This window comes from Eumetopias jubatus, unplaced genomic scaffold (genome assembly GCF_037043125.1).
Source record: "Eumetopias jubatus isolate StellerSeaLion01/CBP00866 unplaced genomic scaffold, mEumJub1_p1.0 scaffold_4, whole genome shotgun sequence".
NCBI lineage: Eukaryota > Metazoa > Chordata > Mammalia > Carnivora > Otariidae > Eumetopias > Eumetopias jubatus.
In genome coordinates, this window is record NW_028274810.1 from 119,377,531 (window position 1) to 119,401,612 (window position 24,082).

The window sequence follows — 24,082 nt, forward strand, 5'->3', positions numbered from 1 at the left end:
CCAGAAAAAGGCATTCTGGTTCTCTTACGCACAATTGTGTCTAGACGCTGCAGACGTTGCTGCTCTCTTCACGCTCCTGCCAGTGACGGTGCTCCGTGGGATGTTGGTTAACTATGGTTTTATGAAAACTCCCTTTGATTCATAAGTTTCTGCTGCTGCAGGAGATGTTGAGGGTGACAAGGACAGGGTGCTGTACGTGTTTGTTTTCCTTTCTCAGCCAAGAAGAAACCTAACACAGGAAGTGATTCAGGGATAGAATGATTCAGACCAGATCAAACTCAAGTTGGGCTGAGTATTTTGCTGGGACCAGGATATGCTGTTGTAACTCAGAGTTCCAGCGTCCTTTATCTTAGAATTCTGAATTTGGAAGGACAGCCTGGCCCCAACCTTGGTCCCTTGGACCACGCAGTCCAGCCACACCGTCCCTCAGTTACAGGATTTTGGTTTGAGTCTTTGCTCTTTATTCTGCGGTGCAAACCATCAGCAAGTTACTTAATTTCTCTGAATCTCCATTTTTTTTGAATCTCCATTTCTTTATTTGTAGTACATAAAACTACTTTTAACATTAAATGAGAAAGATGTTTGCAAAACATGCTCTGTAGACTTTAATGATCTGAAGAAATGGAATGTGGAGTTGTTATTCCCAGACTGTCTCTTTGGTATGGGAAGACTAATAGTGGCTAGCATTTACTGGGGGCTTACCATGTGCTCAGGTCTGTTGTTACTTTTTTTTTTTTGTAACCTTTTGTTGTAACTTTTGTAACCTTTGCTGTACCTCTGTTTTGCAGGAGAAGAAACTGAGGCCTGGAGTTTGAGTTATTCATTCAAGGTTACCAAGTTGGTAAGTAACGGCGGATTTGACCGTGGCGGTCAGCCTCAGAGCCTGTGTTCTTCACCACTTCACTGTGAAGAAAAATTAAAGTGGATGGTAATATCAGGCCAGGACATGGATTTCAGTTCAGTAGAAAGAAGAACCTTCTGCTTCTGTTGAAATTAGAATCGATGTGCTTTCTTTCATTCACTCCATGAATATTTAGAGAACCTACCAGGTTATCAGGTTAAATGATTAATTTAAATGAGATCCTTGGAGGGCAGGAGACACTCTCGGCCTCCTGTGATCAGTAACAGTAATAATAGTTGACAGTTATTGAGCACTGTTGAAGAGCTGACCCTGTGCCAAGAGCTTTGTCTGAATTATCTTGTTTAAATTTCAAGAGAAAGTTGAGGTTCAAAGAAGAAAAGTAACTTGCCCAAATTCACTCCAAATGCATGGGGTTGTCTTAGTCCATCTGGGCTGTTATAACAGAATACCACAGACTGGGGGGCACTAAACAGTAGAAACTTGATTCTTACATTTCTGGAGGCTGACAAGTCCAAGATCAAGGTGTGGGCAGATGCCGTGTTTAGTGGTGCCCGCTTCCTCGTTCACAGATGGCCGTTTTTTTCTGCTATCACCTCACATGGCAGAAAGGGTGAGGGAGCTCTCTGGGGTCTCTGGCATCAAGGATGCAAATCCCATTCATGAGGCTCCATCCTCAGGACCTAATCACTCCCGAGAGCCCCACCTCCTAACACCATCCCATTAGAGCTTAGGTTTCAACATAGGAATTTGGCGGGGACACAAACAGTGCGTGGCAGGGGTAGAGCCAGTATTCACATCCAAGCAGTCTGGATGGAGAGCCAGGGCTCTTAACTGCTGGGAGGCTCTCATGGAAAACCAATTTGGTGAGCCTCAGTGCCCTCTACCTCTGCCAGGCTCTTCCTTTTTCTGCCTCTTTGGTCCCTCGTCTTCCTGGTCTGCTCACTGCCCTGAGTTTGGCTGGCTACCTTCTGCAGAGCTTTAGCCGTAGAATGGTGATCAGGTGGCAGGATACTGTGCATCAGTCTCTCATGCACGCTTGTAACTTTTATGTTCATGGAGGTATAACTTATATACTGTAAGATGCACAAATCTTTTTTTTTTAAGATTTTATTTTTAAGTAATCTCTACACCCAACTTGGGATTCAAACTTACAAACCCAAGATCAAGAGTCACATGCTCTACCAACTGAGCCAGCCAGGTGGCACTTGATGAATTCTTAATATGCCACCCCACCTTGTCCCCACCCAGACAGGGCATTCAGTATTTCCATCTTTCCAGGACATTCTGTCATGCCCCTTCACAGTTAGTCCTGCCCCAGGGCTAACCACTATTCTGACCTACAGAAGTCCTGTCTCCATCCTATCATAGATTCCTGCTTCAGACTTATCTAGATCCGAATATACTTACTCAACAAAAACAAAGTACAGATAAAAATAACACATTAAATAGCGTGGGTGTTCCTGTCATTCCATCTAACAGGCGTCTCTCTTGGAGTGAGTGTGAATGAGAGACAGATCTGCTGTTCCTTCTGTCACTCTTTGTTCTAATGGCTTTTAGAGTGTGAGCATGTTGTGCCATCAAGGGTGTTTCTTATATTTATAGACTTTAATTATCCTACAACACAGCTCTGAAATCCAAACCAGCTCTTTCTTCTGGTACTCAACCTAAGAAACCACATCCAGTGCTGAAGGGACGCTGCCTGTATTGGACCTGTGTTGGGAGTTGGTTTGTCAGTCTCCATTGTGAGATCTTATTGTGGGATTTTCAAGGAGAACTTTGATTCCTTTCAGTTTTCATATTTGTGCTGACTTTGGAAGCTAACCCTTGGGTAAGCTGCCATTGTGATGTGGACAGAACTCAAGCCTGCGTAGGTTATGTTAGACTTGGAGACCTAGAACACTCTGCCAACATGGCGGTCTCTGCTGATTTGTGCGTCTTTCCTGACATGAACACAGAGTGGGCTGAAATAGAAGATGTGCATCTAGGGGAGCTCATCAGAAAGGGAATTCCACAAGAGTCAGAAATGAAGAGAGAATATTAAGCCAAATGGTTATGTGGGCTGAAGCCATGACCGCTTGTGGGGCTTTTGTACCCAGGAAAAGGCCATAGAGTCTGGGCGTTCTGATTTTAATACCACAGTGGGTCTGAAATGAGATTCGGGCTCAAGGTGGAGTTGAGCACTGGGAGCCATAAATATCACACTTCTTCATGTAGAGAGGCTAGAAAAACTCTACTGTCTGGCAAAATAGAGAGGAAGTTTGCCTTGAGTGGAAAAAGTCACCAACAAGAAATTAAAACCCATACGTAGTTGTGGAATCTTCATTTTTATTGTGTTTGAGATTATGAGACCCCCTCCAGCTGAAAAATGAACATAACAGCTGGTCTAGTGCCATGTTGATTCCCAGTGCAAACACAAAATCACCCCATAAGGATATTCAACAACCCAGACCTAACAGGACTCCCACAGAAAGAACTTCTGAGCATGAGTTCACAGTTAAAAAATATGAGCCATCCAGGAAATGAACTGCTTCAAGTTGGAAGTAATAGAACCATCTAAAAGAGAGTATAAAATAGCATATTTAAAATAATTACTGACTGAAGATGATATTAAGAGAACAGTAAAGAAAGATGAAAAAGAATAGGTTGATTTGTAAGGCAGCCAAATTCAAATGAAAAACAGTCACCCATTAAAACCCAACAAAAGGGTTAACTGACACATTAGATACAGCCAAAGAAATAATTAGTGAGCTGGAAGACAGTGGTAATAGTTTACATTTGTTAAGTCATTAGTGTGTGCCAGGTGCTATGGTGTGTACATACATGAACTCATTTAATCCTCAGAACGAAGTTAGAAGGAAGGCACGATCAGTATCACATGTATTTTATGGACGAGGAAGCTAAGGCATGGTAGTATATGCCACGTGCCCAGGGTCGGCTGGTAAGGATAGAGCTGGGATTTGACCCCGGGCTGCCTCGTGTAGTCTGGGGTCTGGGTGTGTCATTATTATCCTGTAGACTGTCCTCAAAAATAAGCACTAAACAATAAAGAGATGGGAATACACAATATTGGTAAAGAGATATAGAATAGAGAATGAGAAGCGGTTGCTTATATTTAAACAGACGGGCTGGGGAGAGGCAGTATTCGAAGACACAATGAAAAAAAAAAAGATGTCACAATGATTTGATGTCCCTTCAGATCTCCTCCAGTCCTTAAGTTCCAAGAATTTGTGACCAAGTCACAACAATTTGTGGCCCTACTGAGGGCAGAAATATTCAAAGAATGATGGCAGAGGCTCAGTTTCCACTGTAGTTTACACTGATGTGCTGATATGTTTGACAAAGATCTCTCTGGGGGGAAAAGACCTTGCTTTGTAGCATTTGCTGATTTCTGTGGTATAAATATTTCCCATGACCAGTTTCAGGCTACCCACCTGATGTCCCTGAACCCAGAATTGGGAAGAGATATGCCCACTCAGCTCTCTTGAGTTGGTGTGAGCCAGCTTCAGCACACCGGTGGCTCTGATGTGTATTCTGTTTTTTTTTTTGTTTTTTTTTTTTTTAAGATTTTATTTATTTATTTGTCAGAGAGAGTGGGAGAGAGCATGCGCATGCACAAGCAGGGGGGAGCGTCAGGCAGAGGGAGAAGCAGGCTCCCCACTGAGCAAGGATGTGGGACTCGATCCCAGGAGTCTGGGACCGTGACCTGAGCTGAAGGCAGACGCTTTAACTGACTGAGCCACCCAGGCGCCCCATGCATTCTGTTTTTAAACTGTGATTTCTGGGTTGTGCATCCCAGGGTAGAACTTACAGATGGTAGTAATGTCATGTGTGATAGCACAGAGGCAGGGAGAGACAATGGGACAAGAGTGGAGCTCTGGCTCAGTGCTCTCACGCCCGTACACTGTGGGTTTGTCCATTGGTAGGCTCTGCCTGGACCCTAGCAGTTGCCCAGTGCACGTGTGATCCACGGAAGTCCCATTTGCAGGAGAGGGGAGGAGAAGTCTTTGTGCAAGGTCATGTGGTATGCAGCAGAGGAGGTGAGAGTCACAGCAATCTTTCAAGTGTTTCAGAGCAGAGGTGACCCAGCTGCTTCTCAGAAATCGAGGTTATCTGGAAGGGCTCTCAAGCCTGTCCTGCCTCTAGTCCCTGGCACCTCTCTTGAGACCACATGCAAGTGTTCTGTCAGTATTAATTTTTCCATTTGTAGGACTCTTTGCTCTGGAAAGTTGGAGCTGTTTGTGGACCAAATGAATCACTGATGTGTTGAGAAACAGCAAAGGCCAGGAGATTGTGTCCTGCGGTGTCCTTTTCTGACTCATTATTATCTTCCCAACTCTTGTTGTGTATGCATCGGAGGGCTAAAGGACTCTAGCTTTGCTCCCTTAAAAAGGCCACCTTCAGGGCCTTTCTTAGCAAAAGAGATGTTCCCAGAGGTACTTTTCCTGTTGTTTCCTGTAGCCAGCCACATTTCTAACCCATCAGCGAGTGTTTTATGGAACAGACGCTTGCTCTCTTCTCTCTTCCTTATCATTTGGTAACAAATGCTGTAAACAGGTTATTCATCTCAAGAGGGCTGTTGTTACGATGTTGTGATTTGACCAGCTGTAATCCAAATGGGCAAGAGGACTGGAGTGAAAAGTTTATAACATCGAAATCACAAAAACGGACCTGAGTATTCTTTAAGAGTGTGACATCATCTGTAACATTCAGATGAAATTCTTGCCAGTGAGGACTGTTTGACATTGGCACTTTGCTGTGTCTCGAGACGCTGTTGTGGGCTCATTCAGAGAGTGCCCTTAAGTACTTTAAGTATCACTGGCCTTGTGTGATGGTGTTTTAGTTTACTGGGAGCTGGATGTATACCAGCAGTGTTCTCCTAACTCCCCAAATAGTAATTCTATCTCCCCTGCCTGAGTGCAGATGCAAAGTTGGTTTCACTGCTGTTTCTTGTATGAGGCCTTTCCTGGTTCCCCCCACGCTATGCTCCTCTTGTTCCGTGTAGTATTTAATCAAGGCAGTTATCTTACTGGCTTTAAATAATTGTAGCTGTTTGTAGCCAGCTCCACATCAGGCTGAGTGCCAGGAACGATGGCCTGGATCATCCCGCTTCCTCTGTGCATAGCCAGTGGGCAGCATATGTCGCAGCCCTTCAGAGTTCATTAGCCAGGATTCTTTTGACCTCCAAGTAGAGCCCCAACTTGAACTGCCTTCCACAGAAAGGGGATTTATGCCATTGGAAAGTCCAGGGATGGAGATCCAGGCGTGGTTTAAACGGTGTTGCGAAGGTTTACACAGTTTTTTCCATCCCTCAGCATCACCTACCATTTCTTTTTGGGCTGTGGTGGCACGATGGCTGTCAGCACTTCTAGCAGAAGGGAAAAAAAGGCCACTTTTCCAACAGTTCAAGAAAAGTCCCAGAATTGAGTCTCCATGTTTTTGATTGGTCTTATGACCAATCAGATGATGAGTCACATGCCCATCCCCAGACCAATTCCTGTCCTAGGCAAACGCGATGCTCTGATTGGCCATCCTGGATCAAATGCCCGCCCCCTGAAGGAGCTGGGGTAGGGTCTGCGCCTCCCAGGGCGCAAGGACTGAGGTGAGGGGAAGTGGATATTCCCCCAGGAAAGCCTGGGAACCGTTTGTACATGGAGGGAGGGGTGGGTAAAGCAAAAGCAAGGATGTCCAATAGGGTAGGTTTTTTAACCAGTGTTTACTCAGTGAATGAATTAACAGATGAATGAGCAAACAGGGGCGTGCTGCTGATTCTGTGAGCTGGTTATACAATACCCGGCATGGGGTTTTAACAGATGGAGCCTTTGCACGGAGGAAGGATAAAAGAGAGCCTTGAAATCAAGTCCTGTGAGGATGGCGTTAAATTAGTTGAAATATTTAACAAAAAATAGGAGACATATGAAAGCCGTTTCCAAACGTCTGAAGGGCCTTCCTAGAAAGGGAGCCTTTGCTGGGTCCCCACTTTATGTCTTAGGTGCTGGGCTAGACACTTGGATCAGCATTTCCCCACTTTTATTTTCATTTTATTGTTATTAGACAGTCCATTTATGCTCATTATAGAAAAGCCAAAAATGCACACAAAAGAGAAAAATAAATGCCCTCCTATAATCTTACCATCGAAGGCTCGTTGTTATTATTAACCTTTTTCCCCCTGTTTGTAGCTGCATTAAAAAAAATTCTGACTTAATCTTGATAATGGCGCTTGTCGGAGAAAGAACCTGTGGCTCGGACCGAGGCACTGGAACCCTTGGGCCGGAATTCAGCCCCCGTGTGCCCGCCTCAGAAGTCCTCCCTCATTTCTGGGCTTGGGTTTGCCTGCTACATAACCAGCAGCGTGTGCAACAACAGGGTCTTACTACCGTTCTAGTCGAGAGTCCTGCTGTCATCACTCCCTGTTCATCCACGCACCCCTTCATCCACGTACCCAGGAAGTCTTTTACTGGGTGCTGGGGGCATACTGGTGAATGAGGCGAGGCTCCTGCCCTCCTGCAGCTGACTGTCTAGCTGAGCTCTACCTCCTCTGTAAATGGTTAGATCAGCAGCCCCCAGGGCTGTGCCAAGGACTACGGATTCCTCCCGTCCCCCGCCTCTGTTGGGAAGCAACCAGCAAAGCAAAGAGGAACATCACAGCCAGAGGCCTAGTTGATATATGCCCTCCGCCTAGGATCCCTCTCCTGAAGGGAATGGGTGGATGTTGAGGGATGGGAGGCTCCGGGCATGCATTACCTCTCCTCACCCTTCCAGGCCTGGCTCTGCTGGGTAATCTGGGGTTTGGCCCATATTGTATACATATGATGATCCTATTTTTTGAACCCCAGACTAGGACTCCCCCTATGAAGCAGGGTTAGCCAAACAGAAGGAGGGAAATACATATTCCTTGAATGCGACCTTAGGTACTTTTGCGTGGCTCTCCTTGCCTGGGAAGGTAGGCATTAACATCCTCATTTTGTAGGGGAGGACTCCGAGGCTCAGTTGGATCTGTGATTTGAGCTCAGGCCTGTCTGATGGCTCCCAGTCCTGGGAGCTCCCTCTTCATGTTCCTCTGTTCCAGATATATCTGGGGAGTAGGGCTTTAAAAGGCTATGGAATGAAATGTCAGTTTCATTCCGTTCACCTATTTAAAAAAGTATTTATTGAGGGCCTTGTCCGGAAACTCTGTTAAGCCGGGGATACTGGCTGGCCAAGACCAATGAGGGCTCTTAGTCCCAGGGGACTTGAAGTCTGAGTCAAATTGTTAGAAGAGTGATGATATCTCTGCATACTCCCTTGCTCGGCGATTCATTGAGCCATGCACGTGGATGTGTAAGTTAGGGTGCTTTGAGTTGTAAGGGACGGAAAACCTAGTTCAGACTGGATAATTGATAGGAGCAGTTGAGTGATTCACAAAGAGGATAGGTTTCAGGCACACTTTGGTCAGGGCTCCGGCTTCATTTCTTGGTGATTCTCTGGCCTCCACACTTGTGTCTGTTGGCTTTGTTCTCAGGTTGACTCCCTTCATAGTAGTGAGAGGGCTGCTAGCGGCTTTGTTCAATGGTAGCAGACATCGGGAAGAATAGGTGTGCTCTAGAAGGGTAGAGGAGAGCTGTCCAATGTGGTGACCTGGCTGCTGGTACCTCTCAAACCACATGCTTGTTGGATCACATCCAGGGGAGGAAGAGCTACCATCTCTCCCCAGGGCCACCGAACAAAATTTCTGAGCTTCCCTCTGATGGGATCATCTCAGGACGCGTCCGTCGCAATCCATCGTGGTGGCAGAGGAAATGGGCTAACACTGATTGGCTTAGACCAGTCAGGACTCATCATCGCTGGAACTGGCAAATGAGGACCAAATGACTGAAGGATGCTGCTTGGTGGGAAGAATAGAATGGATGCTGAAGACGCAGCTACAGTCCATAAGGGGGTGGTGTGTAAGACATGGGTGTAGGAAAATGAGCGAGGTCCCTTCTCTTAAGAAAAGGCGGAGGCAGGGAGAGGAGTTTCTCTTAAAAAGCTCACATTCTAGTGAGCTTCCTGAGACTTTGGCAGTGATCAGAGGAAGGGCATTTACTACATTTACTGAACGCTAGGCACTTTACGTTTCCTTAGTTAGTTCTTAAAACGCCCCTGTCAAGTAGGTATTTCCATTTCACAGATGAAGAAACAAGTTCAGAGAGAGGCTAAGTCACCAGCAGCCACATGCCTAAGAGAGCAAGGTGTTTTGAGGCTGTGCATCCCACATTCCTTCCTCTCCTTTCTGTGATGGTTGTAGAGAAAATAGATGGTTACCAGAGACCCTACAAAAGTTCGTCTAATAGCACCTCTACAACAAGTAGGGCCTTGGGAGTAGTTACTGCTTTTCATTTCAGGCTTTTATTAGTGGAATTCTGCCTGCTTTTTTTTTTTTTTTCTTTAACTCTAGAGGGGAGGAAAACTCCTCCCCCAGGTCCAGATAAGCAACCTATAATTGAGCTTCTGAGAAGAGCAGAACCATTGTCAACTCACAATGCATCAGAAGAGATGGTTGCATTCAGATAATTTTACAAAAATGATTTCTGTCTGCTTTTAACTTTGCTGCCTGAGGCTTCCATTTGGTTTTAAAGTAATAGAGTAACTATTATGTAACCGTATACAATGTTTCTTTCCCCTGGGCTCAAGTTCACTCATGTGTTCAAAATACAGAATATATTTTTTGGTGAAGAGTTTATGTAAAGCCAGTGTGATTCCTAAATTAAACTGCCAAAACAAGGGCATGCAAGCCGGATTCTCTGGTTTTCTCCAGACTCTGCAGGGATAGAACATCCAACAGAGCAGGAGATGATTTACCAAAACTCACGCGTGTGCTGGTGGGGAAATGTCTGTGTTCACACTGCCCCCTGCACCTACCCTGCATGTCTTGAGCTTTGCTGCCCATGGGAAAGAGCACTGGTTTATTCATAGATATCCTGACCTCATTTACTTGCACCCCGCTGAACATGGTTTCATCCTGGGAGAAATTAACAAAAATGGGGAAATCAAAATGGTGGCTGGTGACAAGTTGACACATAAGACTTTCAAGTTAGATACTGTTTTTTGGAATTCTTGTGTCTGCCTTCCATTTTTTTCAGGTTATTACTGATGACAATGAATTTACCTATCCAAATTTCTATTAAATTGTCTACCACGTTTTGGGTCCTCTGGGATAGAGAGCCGAACAAAGCATACTCTCCGTTACCAGTAGTCTTCAGTGGTCCTCCTCTGGACAGATCTCCTCCCAGTCTGTCCATACCAGTATTTTGTTTGTTTGTTTGTTTGTTTTTTGGTTCTGATTTACTCTGGGCCTGGCAAACTCATTAAACTGGGCCTTGGAAAAAGGATGAAGTATAGAAGAGGAAACAGGAAAGTCCTGAGGGTAGATGCTTAGGCTTAGGTGTCAAGAGGGATTGCTGAGCTCATCTCGTAGACTCTAGAGGGTGACTACCGTGGTTGTCATTAGGACTAGTATTTAGGGGTTTTTTTTGTTTTGTTTTGTTTTTTTTGTTAACCACAGCATAACCTAACTCATCCTGACTGATGTGACCACCACTCTCATAGAGGGGGCAGGATTCCTAGAATCTGGCCAGCTTGTATATGTACTTGTGAATGCATGCACATGCAAATATATATAAGTATAGATATGGGTCTGGTGCCTGTATATCACAGTGGTTCTCAAACTCATCTGCATATTCGAATCACTTGGGGATCTTTTAAAGTTCCGAATCCCAGGACATAGTATAGATGAATTAATTCACCAACTCTGGGGGTGGGCCACAAGCACTAATCGATTTTAAGCTCTCTGGGTGATTCCAGTTTGCAGACAAGCTCAAGAACCACTGGTCTATGAGAATTATAATAATAACATCCCTATTATTATCTGAAGAGGAGTAGGGATAGTGGTAATGACAATGGTACTAGCCATCATTATCATTTACTGACTGCTTCCTATCTGCCGGGCAGTTTTCCTGGGTGTAGACCAAACATTGTCACATCTAATCCATACTGCAGCCCTGCCAGACGGCTCTGTAGGCGGTTGGAGAAGGAAAAGAAGGGGGTCATATCTTTTAAACTGATGTCAGCCACAGAGCTGCTTAATCCAGATTGTCAGGTACAGTCCAGAAAGATGGAGTTGTTGGGCTCATCCTGTTGACCCCAGAAGGACCACTGTGGGCATCACTGGGGCTGAGACTCAAGGGTTGTTTGTTACCACAGCATAACCTGGCCCATCCTGCTGGATGCAACCGTCCTTTTAACAACCACAGTGGATTCAGGAGTCGATAGGCAAAAGCACATTTTGCCAAGTTATAAATTGAGAGTGAGTTTATTTTGGCTTGTGGCTTAGAAAGAGAAATGAGTGTAGTAAATAAACCAAGCTATTAATCTTGGGTTGGTTGATTCATGCATCAAAATCACTCAGTGTTTCAAGGAATCAGGTTAAATAAATTAATAAAACATTACCTTGTGTGTTTGTGGTGCTTTTCTTAATGGGATACATGGTGCTATAGGAACGTCATACAATTGCTAGTCTTCGTGACACATCCTAGAGGGACTGTTGGGCATCAGTAGGGCCATGTGTTACTGTAAGGTAATAACAGGAGCTAAGTGATAGTGAAACGCTTACCCAACATCCATAGGGATGCCTGGCTGGAGTCTTGGTGGGTAGGTAAGAGTTTGGCCGGGAGGTGTGGTGGTGTTGTGAAGGGTGTTCATAGCACAGAGAATAGCCCGGGCAAAGGCAGAACAGCAAGAAGCAGTATTTATAGGAGCTCTATAATCAGTTTAATATTAGTACCAAGAAAGGCATCATTTCCCGCTCTTACGGGTGATTGAGAAGTCCCGTACAACCTGCATTTCCACTGTTTCTTTGTCATTTGGTACATGTCTCCTAACATTCCCCCCCCCCCCACTTTGGGAGAGATTTGTGTATAATGAAGGACCAAATAAGCATAATGCTTTAATCCACTTCATTTACCATAAAAGATCACACCAGACACCACACCTAATGTTGTACAAATGCTTATTAGTAGAGGTTTTTTTTTTACAGGACTCTGTTGATGTCTCAACCTTTGGACCCAACCATTGGAAATGAACTCAGCCCATGTCTGACTCTCACTCTGAGTCCAGGCCTTGGGGATTGTGTTCCCGGGAGACCCCTCTGAGCCCCTCTTGGGCCTTCAGTTCTCTTCAGTGTAAAATGTCGGATTGAAGGTGATTTCCAAGGTCACTTACATGTCTAAAATTAGGTGATTCAACAGGTGCTCATTAATGCAAGTGTCCTGTTAAATAAAAATGCTAAGTAAATACTGAAATGGATACTGCAGACATTTTCTCCAAGGCTGGGGATGTAGACAGACCAGAGCTTGGGCAAGGTAGCCTTCTCCTCTCTACTTTGGTTTGTGCATTAAAATAGAAGGAGGGATGCTTTCTCATTAAACCTGTGCTCTAACATGAAATCAGCACCAGGATTTTAGAGAGCAAGCTAGCTAAACCAGCTAAGCTGCTTCTTAACTTGGACCATATTGGTTCTCTCTTAGAAAGGTGGCGGGGTTTTTTTGGTTGGCTTTTGGTTTTTTAAATCATATGCAATATCTTTTCTTCTGTAGCCTCAAAACTTAAAACTTTTTCACACTGTAAGCTCATGTTAGACATCCCTATTGTTCTGAATTTCAGCTAGTTGGACCTAATCATTTTGGCCACTTGGGTGGGGAGGGTTTATATCTCACCTCCTTGTGTTGCTCATCTGTCTGGTTTTAGGGCTGTGTCCATGTTGGGAGTCTGGAGGAGGATGATGGCCCTAGGACTGGGATGACTCAGGCTGGACCAATGCTTGACCAGCTTGACCAGGTTTGACCAGCTGCATCTGTTTGAGTGCATGCCTTATGCCGGGACTGTGCCCAGCTCTGTGCTAGCACTGGGGATACAGTGGTGACAAAACAGCATGGGCTCTGCCCTTGTGGGGCTCCCAGTGTTTAAGGAAGTACACAAGTCACTGTGTGATTATAATTATGTATGGGCTATAAACAAGAAGCACAGAGTCCTGAGCACTCTCATAGCAGGGCATCTAACCTAGTTTGCTTAAAGTTCAAATGCATGGACATGATGAAGAGCTCAGGAAAGCAGCTGGGGAAGCTGGAGGCATTGAGTCATGTACGATCAAATGCAAGATGGGAACAGGTGGAGGGTTCAAGATTGAGCCTGCAAACAGCACTAGGGTCCCTGTGAGTTGATAAAGTTCAGGACACCAGGCCTTCCTCGGACAACTTCTTGCCCCTTCCCTTCTAATTCCCCAAAGCCAAAGGAATTATTCTTTCCATTAAAATCTCCAGGCCATATGTCTGTATCATTTCTTTGGCAGTTGTGTGTTGCTGGGTATTATAGTAAGGCAGTGTGTCTTTTATCCCCCAGAAGGGAAGGCTGTTTCCTATCCTCGGTGTCTCCTCCCACCCCAAAGTGGGTATGGAATTGTTGATCAGGTGGTTAATGAAAAGGCCTATAGCTCACCAGTTACCCTTAGTATGTGGGACTCGTCCTTCTTACATCCAGAGCAGCCGATCAAAAGAAGGCTTAGGACCTGTGGGAAGAATAACAGGTAACAGGCCCAAGTGCCCCTTTGTGCTCAAATTCACTAAAGCTTCCATCGATTGAGGCAATTAATGGGGGAAGCCTATCAACTTGGGAATAGTTTAAGAGATACTGGCTTGTAATTAAAAGTCCAAGATAAATCGGCTTTTCTTTTCTGCATCTTATTACCTAGTTTTCTTTCTACCCCTGTGATTCTGTTTCCATTAAGAGAGCCTTCTGTTCGCTTCGGCACCACCCGCCCTTCCTTATGCCCTCCTTCAGAGTCACTCCCCGCCCCCTTGGCCACTTCTTCAATTTGTCTTTTATCTTTCTTCTGGCTACGCACTTCCCTTTTTGAAGGCCATCTTTTTAAACAAAATTGTTCAAAACAATGAAGGAAAATTTAAAAAAATAATTCATCCCTACTCTCTCCTTTTAACGTCTGAGCCTATCTGCCATTTCTCCATGGGGTTACATATTGTATGTTAATGGCATTCTATTATATATACAGTTTTGTACTTTGCTCTTCTAGAATAGTCACAAATTTTCAACCAGCAAATATTAATTGAGCTCCTACTATGTGGCTGGGCATCGTTATAAAGGCTAGGGTAGATGCATCAGTGAACAAACCAGACATAAATCCCTGCTTTCCTTGAAGCTTCCACCTGGTTCATGGAGAGAGACAACATGCATAATACAAACTCTCTTAAGAGGTGACCACTGTTGCAGAAAGAAACCAGAGGATTAAAGAAGGTCGGGAGTATTTATAAAATATTTTCTCATGTTGCTACCATCTTCCTGTGTACTTAGGGGTTGTATATTGCCCTTGATGTTGATGGATTATATTTTATTTAGAGGATTTAGAGCCTTAGAACTATAAACTTTAAGTCTGGAAAGGACTTATGAATCATTGAGAGCAAATCCTTCGTTTTTGAGGTGAGGAAAAACAGGCCCAGAGAAAAGAAATGACTTGCTTAAAATTATACAGCCCCTAAGTGGCAAAGCAGGGGCTTTTAAATTTTAATTAAATTGATTTTTGTTAATTCTAGAGACAGTTCTTTCAGAACCCTGCTATGCTGTTTCCCTCTTGGGGGGAAATTGAATTTGTTTCCGGTTTTTATTATAAATAATGCTAAAGTGAGCAGCTTTATACCAATACCATCTTAATGAAAGCAAGTTAATAATAACAGTAATAATAATAAATAATAGAAGAGGCTAATTTTATCGAGCCCTTACATTTGCCAGGCACTGTGCTAAGTGTTTTTCATGAAATAACTTAATTCTGACCGTGAGTACCGTTACTTTCCTATTTTTCACAGATGAGAAAATGAAGGGAGTCAGATTCAGGTCCGAGTACTTAGTCACCATGATGGACAGCCTTCCAAGTTTGGGTACAAAAGCTGCAGATTTCAAAAAGCAAGATAATCAGTAATGCACATTTATTTAGAAACTTAAGAGTTTTCCAAGAATGTTGACATATTAGGTTTAACTGTATGTAATTGCCGTTCTTAGGGTAGAACGCGGGTGAATGTTAGCAGTTTCTTAGGTTCTGTCTGTTATTTCAGTTAATCCTCACAATAACAGTGAATTAGGTGGTATTGTGCCTGTTTTATGCATGAGTAGCCTAGCATTTTAGCTGGAGCTTGGACACTGAGTGGTGTAATGAATGTTTGCAGAGAGATCTGAGGAAGTGGGGACGGGAGGCAAGGAGAGCAGTGTGACCGAGGCCAAGTAACCAGCTGCTAATACCTGGCTCAAATCCTGGTTCCATGTCTTGGTAGCTTTGTGACCTCCCACGAAATACTTAAATTCCTTGTACCTCATTTTTCATCTGAAAACCGTCATTATAAAGATTGAGTTTATGAAATGGGTGGAAATCACTTTGTTCAAAACCAGCAGAAACAAAGCAATCGATGCGAAGGGGTGGTGGTAGTTCCTTCTGCCATGATGTTTCAAAGCAAACCCATCTCTTTTCTCCAACCGCGGTGTTTCTGCAAAATGCGCCAAGAGGCTTTTGAAAATGGCACGGATAACTTGATGACCCTTGACACCATTGGGGAGTCTCTTTCTTTACAGATAAACTTGTCCTCTCACCCGGTTGGGGTGCTATATAAAGATGGGTGGAGCAACAGAGATGAACCTCGGTTTGGGTGTTTGGGTCACCACAGGGTGAGGCCCAGGAACAGATGGCCCACCCAGCTGTTCCTCTCCCTCCCATTGTCTGATGCCATTTCTAATTTGACGACATCTTGCCCCCCTCCTTCAGGTGATCCCCTCCTGGGCCTGTGCATCTTGATAAGTTGGCCCAGCCACAGTGGGGGCGGGCAGGTGGGTGAGACAGCGAGTGCCCTTGGGCACTGAGCCTTCCTGCTGGAGTGGGGTCTGCTCTTCTGGTCTGCTTCACCAGGTGGGCCTGGGGAGGCCTTTCCTCCTGGAGGGGAGTGACTGTCAGAGCTGAAAATACGAAGTGGCTCCTGAAACCCCACCAGGGGCTGAAAGTGCTGCTGGTGGGAAAAGGCAGTGCATCCTGACGTGCCCTCTTGGGTTTTTCTGCAGCCATCTCTTTGTCTCCAAATGGGTCAGTGGGCTTTGCGCTGCGGACTGCTTAGGACATCAATAAACCCTGTGAGCCACCAGCCTGTCCCTCTAGGGAAAAACTGTCTCAGGGCGGGGCTGGGGGAGGCAAAGCCATGGCTTGCAGAAAGTCTCTTTCTCTTTTTACATTAAAATCTTGGCAAGAAACTGCACTCTTTATTTCTGTCCCCTGTATCAGCAGCAGATTCCTCTTTTTTTTGTTTCTTAAATAAAAATTTATTGACTTTAAATACTGAACTCCGAGGCATCATCTTGGCTTCGTCAGACGTCAGCTTTTCCGGTTGCAAACAATTTTGCTTCTGCAGTTGACGGGGACTCTTAATAACTCCAGGTGGTGAATGGGCGGTGGGGAGTACGGTTCTGTAGAAATACAAGCTCTAAAGCAATACAAACACAGAGGCAAAAATGGGAAGCTTGTCAAGAGGGAAGTGCTGTATTAAAACATGTTACCTTTATTGGCATTAAAGAAACCTCCCCTTTAGCTCAACATTAGGAGATGTGTTACATCCTTTATGGTATAGCGACAGGGCTGAGTGGTATAGAGCCTTTCACAACAGGGCAGCTGAAGTACTTTTATTAAGGAAAGGTGATTAAGATATACCGTGAGATGAAACGCAGCAGATTAGTTTAGAATATGAACCATTTTTATAAAAATATATGCATTATCTTTATATAGATATAGAAAAAAACACTTGGAAGGGTGTCCACATGGTGGGAGGTTGGATCGTAAGTGTTTATATTTACTTCCTTTTGCTCATCTGTGTTTTCAAATTTTTTCTGCAGTCAACATGTGTTATTCGTATAGTTAGGGTGAAAGGAAGGTGTGTGTTGGGGGCTGGGAACCTCCCTTTTTTACCCACTCATTCTGCATACTTACTGAGGGTCTCCGAGGAGCTGGGTGGGCACAGTGACGGGTGTTGGAGTGGGCAAGATAGCCCCGGCCTCTGGCTTCACAGAGGTGGTGTTTTCGTGGGAGGCTCTTTAAAAACATTTTTAAGGGGCGCCTGGGTGGCTCAGTCGGTGAAGCGTCTGCTTTCAGCTCAGGTCATGCTCCAGGGGGGTCCTGAGATTGAGCCCTGCGTCGGGCTCCCTGTTCAGTGGGGAATTTGCTTGTCCCTCTCCCTCTGCCCTTCCTTCCTGCTCTTGCTCTCTCTCACTCTCTCTCTCTCAAATAAATAAAATCTTAAAGAAAAAGAATAAAAACATTTTTAAGCTAGAAAATAAAAATATTTACAGGGTGTAGTAAGTACTGTGAGGGGAAAAAAAGCCAGTGACGTACAGGAACGAGTGACAGGATGTGGGGGTGGGGCGATGGTGAGGACCACTTGGAGGAGGTGACCCTTAAACTGGAAGGCCAAGAAACAGCCACTTGAAGAGGCTGGAAGGCGTATTGGAGGCACAGGGAAGGACCAGCTGTGAGAACTTGCCACCTTCCCGCAGGTCGCCCAGAGGGCTGGCCAAAGTGGATGTTGTGGAACTCCCCACTGCTGTGAAATGTTGCATTTGGGAACGTGACAGAGGCTCATAGACAGAGCCTCTGGGGAAATACGGCCCTAAGGACAACTTTATGACTCCTGAGAGGTTGGTTAATGTTTTGCTAGATAACAGGAGTGTCAGGAGTGTGTTAGGGTTTGAGTTGTTGCCTTTGTACTCTGTGGCTTTTGGGTAGGAGCTCTGATGCCATCTTTCATGCTGGACAGGCCTTTAGTGCTGCCCTGGGGATGCCCAGGCCTCCTTCCCCTGTCTTCTTCTGGATTCGTGAAACTATCGCCCATTGGTGCTCAGGCTTAAGGCAGGACACTAGAGTCTTAGTCCTTAGCCTTTGGACCCCTGGCCATCCTGGAAATGTTTGGGAGGGTGCCTCTTTCCTCAAGTATTCATTCCTTCCACCAAGAGGATGAGGGAAGTAGTTGATAGAAGTCCCTGAATGTTAGGTTGAGGACTTATACAGTGATTTTGAGTTAACTGCAGTAGCACTATTCAGAGTCCTCTCTAAGAGCAATCTGAGCAACGCAAATCAAGAACCATAACAGTGGTCAGATCCTTTAACCCAGAAACTTCGGTCCAAGGAACTCATGTGGAGGGTGTATATATAGATACATATCTAGATAGATAGATAGATAGATTTTTTTTTTTTAATGGGGAGAAACCAAGAGTACAGCGATGTCTATAACAGCAGTAATAGTCATTAATGACATTGTGCTTTGGGGCTTTGAACATATTTTCCTATATAGTACTTAGGAGAGCTTTGCAACATTCCTGTGAACGAGGTTCTTAGGCTGGTTTCCCAAATGGGAAATGAAAGGTTAGTGAGGTCACATGAGTGGCCCTGGTTCACTGGCGGATTCAGGCTCTGACCTCTAGTACATGCATTGTTGCCTGGAGGGTTTGCTGAGAAACTCAAGAAAATCATGGGAGTCAAGAAAGCATAGGGAAAGGACCAAGACCGAAAATCATTATTGAACTTAATGCATGCTTAGTTCCATCCCAGGTGTTTTGTAAATTTTTGCCAGGTTCATCTTTACAACAAACTTGTGGGGAGACAGGCTCTGAGAGGTTGAGTAACTTCTATAAGGTGTAGAACAGGATTTAGACCCTGGCTAGGCTGAATCCGGAGCTTTGAGGGGGTTTGGGCTCTGCTGTATTGTCCTCGGCATCAGGAGAATGAATTGCTGGATGAGTGAATAAATGGTAGGCTGATGTGTTCTTTTGCATAGCTCTGCAGTTCTCTGTGCAGTGCTTTTGCCCAATCGTCTCCCACGAGAGTTGCAGCTTCGCTGGCCCTTGTGGCCACACTTTTCCAACACCCTTCACCTAAAGGCTCTCTTCCCTCGCTCAACCCATCCCTTGCAGAGTGCTCAGAACCAAATGAGTCTAGGGTAAACCAGGCATGCAGGGTGTGAACCTTTAGTAACTGAAGGAAATGGAGCTATTTCAACATGATGCAATGTTCTGCAGCCATTAAAATGATAAATGTGACTAGAACTATGAAACAGTATTGGGAAACAGTTGCATGTATCTGATAGTAGTTGAAGCAATGTGCCTTCACATGGGTCAAGGTGGGAAGAGGACAGGAGTGAAAACTATGTGAAGGTACTGGGGAGAAACCAAGAATACAGCGGTGTCTATAACAGCAGTAATAGTCATTAATGACATTGTGCTTTGGGGCTTTGAACATATTTTCCTATATAGTACTTAGGAGAGCTTTGCAACATTCCTGTGAACCTTCCAGTGGCTCTGCTAAGCTAGAAGTGTCAGGGTCACGTCCCACAGCTTCTGCTGCTTTTTCCCCCAGATTCAACTAGTCACAAACTCCCGTAGATTCAACATCAGTATTTTTTTTTTTATTTAAAGATTTTATTTATTTATTTGACAGAGAAAGAGAGAGAGAGAGAGCACAAGTGGGCAGAGTAGCAGGCAGAGGGAGAGGGAGAAGCAGGCTCTCCCCACCCCGAGCAAGGAGCCTGATGCGGGGCTCAATCCCAGGACCCTGAGATCATGACCTGAGCCAAAGGCAGTCGCTTAACCAGCTGAGCCACCCAGGTGCCCCTAAACATCAGTATCTTAATTCTGATGCCCATTCTTGCTCTCCACTGTCAGTTTCCTAAAGCAGGCTCTCATCTCTCCCCTGGACTGCACAGCAACTTCAGTGGTCTGCAGGCCCCCATTCCCACTGTAGTCCATATTGGACGCTGTCATCAGAGTGATCTTGATATAAAACACAACTAATTATGTCTCTCCCTTGCTGAGAAGCTTCTGTTTACTTGCTATTGCCTTCAGGAGGCAAGTTCCAAATTCCATAGCATGGTGGTTGAGGAGATCCTTCACCATCTCACCCAGTCTTCCCTCCAGCATGTCATAAACTCCCCTTCCTCTGCCCATGTGCCTTCTCTTCTCATCCCTTCCCTGATCTCTTCAAGACCAAACCCATCCTCTCTGAAGCCTTCACAGCTGTCCCAGGGATTGTTGGTTCTTCCACTCTCCTAGATTACAATGAATCGTGCTGTGCTGTAATTATGAGGTCACAGCTCTTTCACTAAATCCTGAGCCCCTCCAGGGCAGGTACCTGCCCTGTCTACTGACCTCCACTTTAAACCCTCGGCATGGTACCTGTGACATAGTAGAGGGGCGGAATTGTGTGTTGATTGAATGCATCAGTGATTAAGTGAAACAATTTATTCTTTGTAATGTTTTAAAGTTGATTTAGTAATGCAATTTTCAAAGGAAACAGCATTTAAAGACGGCATCAGGAACTTCTGAAATTTACAAAAGCAGAGTCAAGTTATGTAAATGGAAAGCTTTGACCTCAGCTGAAATGGGATTACATTCATGCAGGATAACGAAGGAAGGATCGGAGAAGAATAAATTCAGCACTTCTCTTAAGGTCTTGTTTTCTATTCCTGTTTTCAGGATATCCCGCATGGGGTAATGGTCAAGCTTACGTGTGAGTTGTGACGCAGGCCAGGATGGGTCTAGGGCTGACAAAGAGAAAGGTGTCTCCAAAAGGGGCTGATCTTTTTTTTTTTTAAATGATTTTATTTATTTATTTGACAGAGAGAGACACAGCAAGAGAGGGAACACAAGCAGGGGGAGTGAGAGAGGGAGAAGCAGGCTTCCCATGGAGCAGGGAGCCAGATGCAGGGCTCGATCCCAGGACCCTGGGAGCATGACCTGGGCGGAAGGCAGACGCTTAACGACTGAGCCACCCAGGCGCCCCTAAAGGGGGCTTAACTTTATTTTATGGTTATCATTCATCAGTGGACTTTTCTTGGCTGGACTGAAAGCTCCCTCAGGCTGGCATCATATCTGTGTTGCTCTCCATAGATAAAATTAGGACCAGTGGATGAAAATTGTTGGGTATCAGATTTTTGCTCAGTGTAAAAGAAGAGGTTCCTCACAATGAGAAGAGGCTGATCAGTGCGGTAATGAGTTCCCCATAATGGGAGATATTTGAGCTAAACTGGATGGGGTCGAGAATACTATGAAAGAGATTTCTGCTTTTGTTGGGATATTGAGGTAGAGGTGTATGGTTACTCAGAGCACATATTTAAGGGACGGGGCAGGTGTATGAACTCTCTTCCTTGGTACAAATTGAGGATAGTGGGTTTCTACGGAACAGGGTTATTTAAGGATGGGTATCAGTGTGTCAGAAACATGGACCACAGTTCTTGAATTGTGAAGACCGTCTGCCAGCATCAATGTTGGCAAAAAATTGGCTCCCTCAGTTTAATTGAAACTGATGAAGATTATAATAGATATAGTATAGAACCCCTAAATCATCCTAAAGTATGATAATTAGGGCAAAAGTCTGAGGCCTAGGACTCTTGCCTTTAGTGTGTGCCTTCAAAAAGCCATCTAATCTGTGACTCTTTTAACACATTTCTATATAGTATGGCTCATACCATGTAGTCTCCATGTAACTCAAGAGGAAGACAAAAGGCTAAATAAGGTAAGGGTTGCTCTTCTGTATTTGGGGCAAGGAGTGATTTCTTGGCCACATCTGGTAAGGCCTGGATAGTTCCTGGCATTTTACCTATTTGACCAGGAGTTCATAATCAGGGTTTCATAGGTAAGCTTCCTGAGACCATAAATCCCCTGACATTGTATGCAAATTTGTGTGCATTCTTCTGGGGGGAGAAAACCCCCTACTTTTGTGGGATTTTCAGTAGGGCCCATGACCCCGAAATATTCAGAACCATTTACCTCCATGGTAATGATGTGCTCAAACCAAAAATATTCTAGAGAAAGGTAACATTGTAATCATTTACATTTAGTGTTAATGAAAAAATCTGAGAGTTTCATAGCAGGATTAGGATGAACCAGCTAGATAGATGTTCTGGTTTTGTATGTGAAGAGGGAGCATTTATGTTTAAGGGTGAAGGAGGATGAGGGAAATAAAATGCTGTGCCCTGGGCCACATCCAAGTTCTCTGACCTCCCCCCCCGACATTTTTTCTCAGAGCGGAACCGTAGAACAAAATCTCATTTATCTGAAAGAGCCATGCGTGGCAAGGTACAAGTCTCAAGTGGCGCTTGATTTCTGTCCTCAGATTGATCATTTAACACCTCCCCAGGGCGTCTCCAGGATACCATCACAGGCGATAACGGTGCACCTCTAAGCTCTGAGGAGCCTGCCAGCGCTTCTGCCTTAACGGGGAGCGTGAGTGAGGTTCAGTACCTGGCGGAGAGGGAAAGGCGTGCTCACCAGCCCAGCCATTCCAGGCGTGGAGAGTGGTGGGAGGTGGCGGCTTCGCTGAGTTCAGTACAGAGAGTCCTGATCTGCGAGTTCCGAGTTCCAGTTCCTGCTTTTCCCGAGCTCGCTGACCTGAGACAGCTCCCCGCTACCTCTGAACCTCAGTTTTCCTTCTGTAAAATGAGAAGGCTGCAAGACTCGGACCCACCCAGATGCCATCTCCGCGCGGATGTGCTGCCCCTTTAAGGAGGGCGGGGGCGCGGAGGCGGTGGCCGCGCCCCCTTCCTCTCCTCCCTTCGCCACCGGACCACCTGTCTCAAGCCTCGCCCCGCCCCCTTCAGGAGGGGCGGGGAAGAGGGGCGGGGAAGGAAGGCCGAGGATTTACCTTGCGGGGCGGGCGCGCGACGCATGCGCACGGCCGGACAGGTCCGCTGCGCCCTCACTTCCTGGCATTCCCCCCTCCCCCTCCTCGCCGTTACCCTGTACATCCGGGTCACTTGCCCTCCCCACTCGGAGCCGCCGCCGCTGCTGCAGCCGCCGCTTGGCTCGTCGCGGCTCCGCCACAGGGGCAGGTGCGGAGGGGCTCCCGGTCCGGCCGCCGCCGCTGCCCCGCTCCGGGCCCGGGGCTCCCTCTAGCGCCGCTGAGGAGCCGCCGCCGCGGCTCGAGGAGGGCGGAGGAGCGGGGCTGAGAGAGCCCGGAGGCTCGAGCGGAGGGTGAGTGATTTATTTTTACCATTTTCCCCCTTACCTCACGCCCCTCACTTTCCTGCCCCTAGACCCCGTTTTGGCGGAGAGGCGGGCGCGGTGGGGGCCGCGCCGGCGCGGGGCTTCCGCGGCCCCCGGCGCCGTGGGCCCGCCCCGGCGCCCACCCCCGGCGCTGCGGTTGCACCTCTGCGGGCGCCCCCCTTCCTCCGGCCCGCGGCTCCCCAGCCCCTTCCTCCGCGGCCCCGGCCCCGCCAGCGGCTCATTCATTCGGACCTCCTTTCTTCCTCCCCTTCCTCCCACCCGCAGCTCCACGCGCGTGCTCGCCGCGCCGTCCCACCCCCAGAGCCGGTCGCCGCGCGTGATCTCCGGCTCCCCGGCTTTTCCCCTCCCGCGTCGGCGCTCGCCCCCCACCCCCGGCGCCCACCTCCCTTTCCTCCTCGCGGCCGCCTTTCCTCCCTCCCTTTCTCCCCGGGCTCAGCCACAGATCCACACCCCCTTTTCCCTCGGACTCCGCCACGCCTCGCGGCGGCAGCCACTCCTCCTAGTCACCCGCGTGGAAGTTGGTGTCTTTATTGCCCCTCTCCGCCCTTCCACCTGCGCGGCCAGATCGTCCAACTATACACCGCGTTGACCACTTAAATTCCCAGCATTTTAAAGTCCGGATTCTCAGTCATAGGGTGTGGTCTTAGGGTGTTTCCAAAACACACCATTTCTACTTTAATTACCCAAATCTGTGACTGTCAAACTGTAGTGGAAGTGGCACTTGCTGTGTGTGTGTGTGTGTGTGTGTAACTCATGGCTATTCTAGGCTGTACCAAATATCTTTTTTTTTTTTCCTGGAGGGCTATCTATGATGGGTTAATTTTCTCAGAATGTAAAATTTGGCGGAAGATTGTTACTCTTTTCTACACCTCCACCTTCCCGCTCGCTTGGTTCCATGACTGATTTGCAACATTACCTGTTACTACCGTTTGTTGGTGAGACTTTTTCTCCTCTAATTTGTCAACAACAGTTACCGAGTGTCCCCTGGTGTGCGGAATACTGATGAAATGCCTGAATTCTTGCAGTACCACAAAGTGCCGTTCTGGATAAGACAAAGATTTTTGGAATTTGTTTACACTTTGTTCCCCCTCCTGCAGATTTATTGCGTTTGTCATCATT

The 24,082-nt window shown here is 46.2% G+C and overlaps 1 protein-coding gene across 5 annotated transcripts in view; it reads left to right on the forward strand.

Annotated features, from left to right (window-relative positions):
* Window positions 1–788: 788 nt before the first annotated feature.
* The window catches only part of CYRIB (CYFIP related Rac1 interactor B), a 102,720-nt gene continuing 79,426 nt past the window's right edge, over window positions 789–24,082 (forward strand). Inside the window, exon 1 of one of the 5 annotated variants that reach the window (XM_028105549.2) lies at window positions 789–841. The gene's annotated coding sequence lies outside the window, so the exon portion shown is untranslated. Of the gene's footprint in view, window positions 842–22,800; window positions 22,931–24,082 lie in introns of those variants that run through there. The other 4 variants (XM_028105546.2, XM_088022761.1, XM_028105551.2 and 1 more) reach the window with 4 other exon arrangements.